Source organism: Gymnoscopelus microlampas (genome assembly GCF_963454915.1).
Source record: "Gymnoscopelus microlampas genome assembly, chromosome: 11".
NCBI classification, from domain to species: domain Eukaryota; kingdom Metazoa; phylum Chordata; class Actinopteri; order Myctophiformes; family Myctophidae; genus Gymnoscopelus; species Gymnoscopelus microlampas.
In genome coordinates, this window is record NC_139948.1 from 47210139 (window position 1) to 47219307 (window position 9169).

Sequence of the window (9169 nt, forward strand, 5' to 3'; positions counted from 1 at the left end):
ACTGTACGTGATACAAGCACACAGACAGGGAAACAACCACATACACATTATGAACACTCATTAAGGCAGGACCTACACACTTGCATGCACACAAACACACATACACAGAAGCCTGCCACTTTCTATGAAAGACAAACAGACAGACAGGCAGGACGGACGGACGGACGGACAGACAGACAGACAGACAGACAGACAGACAGACAGACAGACGGACGGACGGACAGACAGACAGACAGACAGACAGACAGACAGACAGACAGACAGACAGACAGACAGACAGACAGACAGACAGACAGACAGACAGACAGACAGACAGACAGACAGACAGACAGACAGACAGACAGACAGACAGACAGACAGACAGACAGACAGACAGACAGACAGACAGACAGACAGACAGACGCTGTCATGGAATTGGATTTGGAAGGTTCCTTCCGGGTTCGATCCCCAGTTGTCTCCTCCTGGCTCATGGCGAAGTGTCCATGAGTGAGTGAGTGAGTGAGTGAGTGAGTGAGTGAGTGAGTGAGTGAGTGAGTGAGTGAGTGAGTGAGTGAGTGAGTGAGTCTGTCTGTCTGTCTGTCTGTCTGTCTGTCTGTCTGTCTGTCTGTCTGTCTGTCTGTCTGTCTGTCTGTCTGTCTGTCTGTCGTCAGTGATACTGTGATACTTTTACTTAATAAAACATTTGAGTACTTCTTCCAACACTGGCTGGCTGCTGCTGTTCTCAGCATGTTCCTCGGTGACTCCTGCCACCTCCTGCATGTCCTGTCTCACCACCGCATCCTTAATAAACCTCCTCTCATAAACCTCCTCTCCTCTCCTCTTGCCTGAGCTCCATCCTCAGCATCCTTCTCACGTAATATAAAATACGACTAATCTAAATCTGTAAAGTAACTACAGGATTAACTGAAGCTGTCGAATAATTAAAGTGGGGAGTAAAATACAATATTTAAATAAAACCTCTGAGATGTAGTGGATTCTAATGATAAATTATATGGAAATACTCAAGTAAATGTACCTCAAAGTACAGCACTTGAGTAAATGTACTCCACTGCATACAATGTTAAATAGCTGAGCTCCCACTGGGGATGATTTGTAGAGTGCAATCTGTGAGAAGCCACAGGTGAAATGCATTTAGACTGGCAGGTATATCATGGTCAATATCGCCCCGGGGCAAACAGACTCAGTCAAGCTGAAATGCTCCAACAGAGCTCTATAACCAACACTATAAATGGGGATGTTTTTTTTTCTATTATCCTGAAAGTCTCAGTTTTTTGACAATGATATAGTCTCTGGCGTCGATGCACCGTGGATCAACTGCAGCACGCTCTCACCCACCGGAAAAAAAACGGTGACGACATCGCAACGCTTTGCGAGCGCGTAATCAGATTTCATTGGCTTGCGTTTGTTTCCCTCGCTGCATGGCGGGTGGATTAAGTGTTATTGCCTGGATCAGCCACGTTGATGATGAAATCACATGGTGTGCTCTCTAACTCTATGAATAAACCTATACCGCCCCCCCCCCACATGCAGGGGATTAAACGTCAGTACCTGGCTTTAGCCGTCACATTCTGCAGAACGTGCATGGATGCACGCATGCACACACACACACACACACACACACACACCCACACGCACACGCGCGCACACGCACACAGACAGACACATACGTTTGCGTCACCGTACTTTTGAGGACATTTTATCTCTTCTCTTGTTTTTTTCTATGTATTTCTATGGACCTGAGTCAGCTAATAAAGATTGAATTAAACTGGATGGCCATTTGTGAATGTCATTTTTTGTATGTGTCATTTTACAGAGAACAGGTGATGTGTTGCGTAGTGAGCTGTGTAGATCGGAATTCGTTTTTTTTTGGGGTGTATATGCACAACCAAAGTACACCGTAAATCAGGCATAAAGGCCAATTAACCTGGAGATAGTTTAACCCTTTGTCTGCGTTTGTTTGTTGTTTACCATGAAACAACAATTTATCTTTTGGCAAACAGGATAATAGACACGCACGCACGCACACGCGCACACGAGCACACACACACACACACACACACACACACACACACACACACACACACACACACACACACACACACACACACACACACACACACACACACACACACACACACACACACACACAGACGGTTGTCCTTAGCATGATTAAGCCTCAAATAAATCCCCACGCTGACGGGAGCGGAAGGGATCATCTTCACAGATCCACTTTCATCAGGAAATGTCCTCCGTTCGGCCATAGAGCCATTTAAGGGTGGATGTGTGGCGCGCTGCGCGCCCGACCGTTGGCCCGACCGCTACATCGTCGCTGTGGGGCAGAAACCTGATAGTGAATAGATAGTAAAGTAGATCAAACTACTTTTGGAATTTCTACTTTTACTTAAGTAACAAATCGAAGAATACTTCCTCCATTACCGGCAACTTAACATAGTGTCTCATTGTGTGTCAAGCTGTACTAGTTTAGTAGGAAGTGGGACAGTGATTAAAATGTGCATTCAGCATGTGCTATAAATAACCCCCACTGTCACTGCCGTGTCAACTCCACCTCCACAGTCAATTATTCATGTCACAAAATTGGCCACGATAAGTGGCCAATTTTTTCTCTCTCTCTCTCTCTCTCTCTCTCTCTCTCTCTCGCCTCTTGTTTGCCTTCGACCTCAGATGCTAATCTCAAGCCTATTAATGTATTACTTAATTCCCTGTGTAGATTTGTACTGAGGTGTCCATACACAGAAGGCATCAGTGTTCTCTGTACTAGTTCGCCTAATTGGCTGCAGCCAAAAGCAAGAAGGCAACTTCACTGTGTCTATTCCTTTTTTGAATGTGTTCACTTTAACTGTATTTAAAAAAAAGCAAGTGCTCCAGCACTGAGCAACTTGTACTTGTAGTCGAGTAATATTTGACAGCTAGTAGCCTATCTATATATCACTATATATCACTCCAGTACTGGAGTTGAGTACTTCGTCCTCCACTGCTCACATGTGCTGTTTGCCTTGGACACAAGGTCCGTGCATCTCATTTCCACGGAGGACACGAGTCAAAATATAAGTGTGGTTATGAAGCGTGCACGGCTTATCAAAGTCCTGTTATAGTGCATATAGCAGTGGCGGCCATTTTCTGGATCCATCGTTCCAGACCTCATTCATTTTTCCCACAGAGATTTCCAAAAATATTTATATCAATTATTTCAAGCCTAGAATCAAGCCATCCAGGATCCTGGTGATTCATGACCATAAAACGTTTGATTCCGTGAAAAAATAATTGAAAACCGTAAAACAAAGGGTATTTATTAAATAAAGTATATCATATAATTAAATATTAAACTTTTTTTTCTCCCAGGATCAAATGTTTTATGGTCATGATTCATCATGGTCATGATTATGGATGGCTTGATTCTAGGCTTGAATTAGTTGGCTGGGCTAAAACCGACTAAAACAGACTTTTTTATGTGTCTATATGTCGACCGTCTATCCGTTGAAATTACGTCACTTGAGTAAAAGTACAAAAGTATTGGTATTCAAGTGTACTTAAAGTGCCAAAAATGTTTGAAAATAGCAGATCTACAAGCTCCCAACGCGTCGCGATGCGACGCGTTGTGAGCTTGTAGATCGGCTATTTTCAAGTAGCCTATGTATAGAATAGGGCTGAGGTGGTTAATGTATGTTTTAGGGATGCTAGGGTTCAAGTGGTTAATGTAATAACTCTGAGGACCGCCTAGGGGTCCCGAAACCCCCTGTTGAAGAACCCTGCCATTCGTAAAATGTAGTTAGTTATTTTCCACTGCTGGATTTGAGCACATTTTGTCTCAATGTTTAGTCTGCTTGATCGAAAACTGAATAATTAGTCTATTTTGCTGACGTTTTACTTCACACAGAATCAGGCTGAAGCCCTGCGATGTTGCACCGTGTTGCACAGAATGCCACATTCACAGTTAGTTTGTTGCATGCGGGTGTTGTGCAAGTAACTAAATACATTTACTCAAGTGCTGTACCTAAGTACAATTTTGAGGTACTTTTACTTTACTGGGGTATTTCCAATTGTCTATACTTGTACTTCTAATCCATTACATCTCAGAGGTGAATATTATACTTTTACTCCACTACAATTATCTGAAAACCTTTAGTTACTTGTTACTTTGCAGATATACATTATTACATACATCTCAGAGGGAAATATAGCATATCGCTTAATATTACACCACTACAATTTTTACAAGTGTGTTATTAGAACACGTTAACCACTTAAGCCCTAGTCTGACCAATTTTGAAACATAAAACAAAAGTTAATTGGTCCATTCATAATGAGTAGGCCTACCGTTACTTTGGTATTGTAAGAGCATTTTGATGCAAGTACTTTCGCACTTTTTATAGTCCATGGTCTTTTACTCCATATTGTGGTATCGCTACTTTTACTTAAGTACTCAAGGACTTGTTCCAATGAGAAGCAGTCAAACGTCAGCTACCCATGAATATTGCGTGGGCTCAAACAGAGTAAACACATTGAGCTAAAATTAGCCCAAAAAGCTTTTTTGCACCGTTGCCATAATACATATTTCCATCCGCGAGCTACTGTATACCTCCCAACTTTATCATTAAAGCTCATTAGAGCACTTATCTATGAAATGTGCTATGAATCACGTCTGTACTGCTCCCCTTCGGGGAGCTGGTAGCGTTGGAATTAAATATATCCCATAAACGCACCTCCACAGTTCACAGGCAATTACTCTGTTTGGAGTGGAATTTGCTTAGCTAAGCCTGCTTTGTATTCAAGGGTTTAATCTGTTGACACTTAAGGCTTTGTAGCTTGTTTTGATATATATATATATATATATAAATATACATTTTGCTATGCATACAATGTCTATAATGCATTATAAACATACTTGTAATGTATTCTAATCTGCTTATAACACTGTACAGTTAAATATTCATAATGCTTTATCATCATAACACATTATAAAGCATTCTATGACTTACAGTGGTGGAAAGTAAAGTACATTTACTTAAGTACTGTATTTAAGTAAAATGTTGAGGTATTTGTACTTTACTTGAGTATTTCCAATTTCTAATACTTTTACTTCTACTCCACTACATCTCAGAGGCAAATATTGTACTTTAACTCCACTACAATTATTTGAAAACTTTAGTTACTAGTTACTTTTCAGATATAAACTATGATATTCTGAAACATACATTAACCACTTTTGCCCTATTTTATACATCGGCTATTTGAAAATAGCAGATCTACAAGCTCACAACGCGTCGCATCGCGACGCATTGTGAGCTTGTAGATATGCTATTTTCAAATATTTAGTACTTTTACTTTTGATACTTTAAGTACATTTTGATGCCACTACTTTTGTACTTTTACTCAAGTAAATTTTGAATTCTGGACTTTTACTTGTAACAGAGTATTTTTATATTGCAATATTGGTACTTTTACTAAGTAAAGAATTTGAGGACTTTTTCCACCACTGCCAAACAGTGACGTCAGTCATTTATGACATGTCTACAGTATGATGTATTAAACTTGACTAATGGAGGACCGACCATGCCCATATTTGGGACATGGACTGACAGATATAGAGATCTCCATATAATGGGCATATCGTTCAGATTGGCAGTGCGGACGAACCTCTATAGTAACTAGTAATGAAATTTGAGTTATATATCACAAGTTATTATGCACTTCACTGTGCAATGTGCACCCGAAAAAACAATAATTAATTGGATAACATATCCAATGTGAGAGTGTGTGTGAAATATATCAATATCAACCAATAACTGTCTTTACAAGCACCTTCACAGAAAAATAAGGGCAATGTCGCTTACGTTAAGCATTCATGGCAACCAATCATGACGCGTTGCAGAGCCTTTTTGACCAAACACGGCCCCTCTCCACAGCCACGCCCCCATATGAACAGAAGTACACGCCCACAATTCAGTCTAAACACATCCCACAAAAGGACAAGGTGTTTCTTAGAGAGTGTTACACACACTATCAAAAAGACACTCTCTGGAGTCAGACTCTGTCCATGGTGCTGAATCGGGTGAAATGGCCGAGGTGCACAGCCATATGATATCTAATGTATTTTGACGTGCCAGTGGCAAATCAGGGCTATTGTGTGTACAAATTAAGAAGATGCAGTTCTTCTATCCTTTACCATCAATAAATTTAAAAAAAATAAAATAACTTACACTGTATCCATATTTGTAATATTGTCGCTATTAACTGTAACGTGCCAACCTCAACGAGAAAAAATCGTGTAAACATTTTCTCTTCTCGACCAAAAGAGTATACTGTAGCTTTCCTGACTAACTGGGAAAAATATTGTTATTGTTTATTATAATGTTTTTTTACTGTGCAAAATAGTATATCGTTAGTATTAGGTGACTGAGCGAGTTCACTTTGTGAAAAGGAGAAGCCGTTCCTAGACTTCTTAGACGATCATCATTAACTTTAGGTTGAGGCTTTTTTAAGGGTGTTTGTTTCTCATTGTCGCCGAGCGGAGGCAGAAAAATGCCTCCTTGTTAACATCCTGACACCCAGAGATGTGAGAAGAAAAACATACAATAACTATATAGTTGCTGTCGGGCAGAAATATCGTATCTCCATATCGAAACTTTTTATGTTTTTTGAATAAATGCCCTGCTTCATCATACATGAGTGTCGTGCAAACATAGACGATCTACAAGCTCACAATGTCGTCGCGTGGTGATATAACCCAAGCTTGTAGATCTGCTAGGACTTCAAATATCTCGTGGCCTGGGCTGCCTCAATGTTACCGGACCTGACGGTCCGGAGGGCACTTTCCTGGAATGCCCTGCATGGGATGAGGAGAGTGAGGAAATCAGACATGGGAGAAGACCTCGAGAGGCGGCTGTTCGTAGCTACAGTGGAATCAGTGCTGCTGTATGGGGCCGAGACATGGACCCTCATAGTGGAGTCAGTACTGCTGTATGGAGCTGAGACATGGACCCTCACAGTGGAGTCAGTAGTACTGCTGTATGGGGCCGAGACATGGACCCTCACAGTGGAGTCAGTACTGCTGTATGGGGCTGAGACATGGACCATCACAGCACAACAGGAAAGGGTCCTGGATGGAGTCTACATGTTACGAATGGCACTAGGTGTCACATGAACGGACCACATCATAAATGTGGGGACTCTACGGGGACCTACCGCGGGTCACAGACAAAGTCAGAGAGAGAAGGACCTGGCAGGGCACTGCGTCAGGCACCCAAAACTACAGTGGCAAACTGCCACTGTGGGAGCCAACCCACCCAGGGCAAAGCCATGGAAAGGCAAGAAGCGCACCACCTACGTAGATGCACTGCGGCGCGACAGCTTAGCTAACAACACTGCGGAGCTCAAGACCCTGACGGTAGATAGGAGAGTGTGTGGAGGGCAGCGATTCAGGAGTCCCGAGTTGGTGTTGGCTAGACCGCACTCTCGCATCGCATCATACAGTTGATCTGCTATTTTTTAAAGTTAAACTGATTTCAAGGTTAAGTGTGCCCGTGGGTTTTTAAAAATATCAACCAATGAAAAGTATTAACAAGAGTTTGTGACTAAATATTAACTAGATTGTAGCCATTGGAACACAGGTTATTTTCTTTCCCATTTCCCAAAACATAACAGTTTTGGACATACAAGCTTCCACCCGACAGCAGTGCCAAAGACATAACAGGAAGCCTTTCGATAATACAGTAATACAGGAGCCTAATTTAAAATCTAAATAAATAAATAAATAAACTGTCAGACAGATATGAAGGAGTGCGGCAAAGCGCAGGATATATTTCATCATAACTTTGGAGAAAAACATCTCTGATGCAAAGAGTTTGTGTTGGTGTGCATCCGTCTAAATAGTCGGGGACACTTGATGCGAGGAAGCAAACATCACCGAATCAGCCTTCAAATGATGCCTCCGAGGATCCACAGCTTTCCGCTGCTCTCATCCCTTTATCCATCAGCCTTCTAATCAGTATGCCAGAGGGACGTTGTCTTATCAACGTGTTTTTCTCTGCAGGCAATGGAGAAAGAGTTGTTTCGAAAACCTTGTAAGCCTGCAAAACACTTTTTTTTTTACTCGTTAAAACCGGGAACGCATCTGTGTAACCACTTAATCCATTATTTTATACTTTGGCTATTCAAAAATAGCAGATCTAAAAAACATATTTTTTGAAAAATCTTGAACATTTTTGCAAATCTTTGAATAATTATGTATAATTTTTTAAAGCGAACATTTTTTTACTCAAATCTTTGCTTCTGCGGGGTCCCTGGAACAACATATTTTGAGATGGGGGGAGTCTGCGGCCATATCATTTTGTCCATTTTTTTTGTTACATTTGTACAATCCCCATAAGCAAAGGTTTGAGTTACAAATATTCGCTTTAAAAAATATATATATTCAGATATAGAAGATTTGCAAAAATGTTCAAGATTTAAAAAGAAAATAGCAGATCTACAAGCTCATAGGGTGGCACTCGGTGAGCACTCGGTGAGCTTGTATATATATATCTGCTATTTTTGAACAGCCCAAAGTATAAGATAATGGTTAAAGTGGTTAAAATCTAAAATGTCAGATGCTTTCCCGGTCTTAATGGGTTAAATGTGAAAATAGGCTCATCTACGAGCTCACAACACGATGCGTAGTGAGCTTGTAGATCGGCTAATTTCACTACTTTTGTGCGACAGTCTTGTATGCTGAAGTAGGGCGTTGATATATGAACAAGACATAAAAACATAAAAAGCGGACATATAGGAGCTTTCTGCCCGGACAGCAACGGAAAGCTGTCTTTCTTTGACGGTCCGCAGGGACTGACAACGGATGAGGTGCTTAGCAGCGACAATGCTATTTTAATTCTCCACCGATCCACCGCCATCCCCTGCTGTGCTGGAAATAATAGTGGCCTATCATATCAAACACACCTACAGTAGTGCCATCATAACTGTCAGGCTGTTTTTTTTACAAGAGGCGGAACGAGTACTTTGGATTTAAATGAAAACTTCACCCATTTTCAACCTTATCTTCATATAATTGGTCCTCTCACCAACCCTCATTATAAGACGGCACCATTTCTGTCTAATACTCTCACTCTGTGTCTCAGAGGAGGAAGGGCTGTGGACAGTTCAGAAACCTGCCTAT